The sequence below is a fragment of the Phyllostomus discolor genome, chromosome 1 (assembly GCF_004126475.2).
Source record: "Phyllostomus discolor isolate MPI-MPIP mPhyDis1 chromosome 1, mPhyDis1.pri.v3, whole genome shotgun sequence".
NCBI lineage: Eukaryota > Metazoa > Chordata > Mammalia > Chiroptera > Phyllostomidae > Phyllostomus > Phyllostomus discolor.
Genome location: NC_040903.2, coordinates 210306027 through 210308468, shown reverse-complemented (window position 1 = coordinate 210308468; position 2442 = coordinate 210306027). Strand labels below are relative to the sequence as shown.

General features: G+C 53.6%; 1 pseudogene; it reads right to left on the bottom strand.

Annotated features, from left to right (window-relative positions):
• Window positions 1-737: 737 nt before the first annotated feature.
• Window positions 738-856, bottom strand: LOC114493458 (annotated as a pseudogene).
• Window positions 857-2442: the final 1586 nt, after the last annotated feature.

Genomic DNA, 2442 nt, shown 5'->3' with positions numbered 1-2442 from the left:
TGGGAGCTGGCCTACCCTGGCTCACGAAAACCAATTATATATATTTCGTCAACGACATCACATTAGCAGCTTGAAATAAGCCATGGTGGCCGTACTTACACCACAGAAACTGGCCGAAGCGACAAACCAGGGACCCCCACCGAGAGCCGGTGATTAAAGGTCTGCAAGACCGAAACATCTGCTGGGCCAGCGCCCACTCGTGCTCCACGGCCCAGGGCCTCCCTTGTGAGGAGCCTCCGCTGGTGTTTGCGGGAAGCTGGTTTTCTGTGTGCTCAAGGTGCCCAGGAGACCCCATGTGACAGTCCAGAACTCTGGGGGTCTACGGGACATAAGTGAAGGGTGAACCAGACACCCCAACTAGACAAAATAACTGCAGATGGCCCTGGGGTGAAGTCCGGGCTGACTGGTATGGCAGGCGGACCCCCTCGCCTCTCTGGGCCCCCTTCCTGTCAGCTCCTGCCCTCAGCTCTCCTCCCACCCCACCCCCACCCCTGACCTCCTCAACCTCCAGCCCAGAGGCTCTGTCTGCCTTACAGGCTGTCAGTCGGCTGGGGAATCCGTACAGACTGCCCGAGAGGAGCCGCACCCAGACACGGAAACACCGGTGTGGGGTTCATGGACCAAATAGCTTCTCTGAAGACTTTCTGATCCCCACATCCCGTGCACCCCTGCTTGCCCCCAGACATCCTCTATCTCAGTACCTTCAGCACTTTCAAACTGAGTCTTTTTTTTTTTCAAGCCGACAGCACCCAGTATTCCCAGGCTGCCTTCCATCCAAGTACCCGCCAGGCCCGACCCCACTTAGCTTCCGAGATCAGACGGGATTGGACGCGTTTGGGGTGGTAGGGCCGTGGACTATTTTTGAGTCTTTTGCTCCACTGGGGGGTCCTCTAGGGAAGCACCTGGCGTGGTCCTATCCCTGAGCGCATGGGTGACAGAGAACTGGCAGGGTGTGTCTGACACCCAGGCTCTAACTGTGAGATCAGGGTGTAGCTGCAGACGCCGCCTGTCTAAGCACAGGAGCGTCCCTGGGGATGACATCAGCCCTGCTGCGGGGAGCAGATGCCACCCGAGGCTGGGCCACCACACACAGGAAATGCAGCGCAGGGATCACTGTCTGTTCCCAGCACCCAGAGGTGAGCCGTGGCTAGCAGAGGGGGAAGGCGCCTCGGGTGTGGCCCCACAGACAGATGTGGCACTTTGGGGCCCCAGGAGCCTAGGTTCAGAGTGTAGCTCTGTCCCTGATGGCCTGTGACCAGAGACAGGTTGCTTTGCCTTTCTGAGCTCGGTTTTCACACCTGCTGAAACTGATTTACTGAGTCACTGTTAAGGTTGAGAGAGAGAGAGAGAAAGGAAGGAAGGAAGGAAGGAAGGAAGGGAAAGATGAGAGAGAAAGAAAGAAGAAACAAGAAAGAAAGAAAGAAAGAGGAGAAAGAGAGAGAGAAAGCGAGCAAAGAAAGGAGAGAAAGCAGAAGAGAGAAAGAAACGAGAGAAAGAGAAAGAGAGGAGGAGGGAAGGAAGAAAGAAAGAGTAACAGAGACAGTGCCGGGACAAAAGAGACGGTTGATAAAACTTCATTTCCCCCCTTCCTGCTGGTCACACACAACAGAACTCGACTCCCTGTTCTACCAAAGCAAAACGAGCAATTTATTCCTAAGAGTGGCCGAGACAGCCCCCCAGTTTCCATTAGTCACTTTCTGACACGGTAAAGTAACGTGTAGCTGGGTGCATAGTTGCTCAGCTAATACTACGTTTTTCTCCCCCGCCTCCCTCGCAGATGGGCACAGCCCGGTGACTACGTTCTAGAGGCCGAGGGCGTGACCAGAGGTGATACGCACACCTTCTAGGCCATGTCCTAAGGGGAAGGCACATACTCACCACTTCCTTCTTTTCTCCTGTGCCAGCTGGGACAGCGATGTGCAGGCAGGAGGCAGAGCAGCCGTATTGGTCTATGAGGTAAAGAATGTTGATGCTGTAGAGAAACGAGATAGAGAAAGTCCGGCTCTGGCTGGTGTGGTTCAGTGGACAGAGTGCCAGCCTATGAGCCAAAGGGTTCGATTCCCTGTCAGGGCACAGGCCTGAGTTGCAGGCCAGGTCCCCAGGTGGGGGCATGTGAGAGGCAACCGACTGATGTTTCTCTTTCTCCCTCCCCTCCCCTCTCTGAAAATAAATAAATAAAATCTTAAAAAGAGAGAGAGAAAGTTTGGGTCGCTAATGACTTAGCAGAGCAGAGGTACCACACCAGCCTTTTAAAAGCTCAGACTTTGAAGCGCAAGAGAATTAGACTTATATTTGTTTAGTCGCTGTCAGTATTTGGGTTTTCTTTTTTAAAAAGATTTTATTTATTCATTTTTAGAGAGGGAAGGGAGGGAGAAAGAGAGAGAGAGAAACATCAATGTGTGGCTGCTGGGGGCCATGGCCTGCAACCCAGGCATGTGCCCT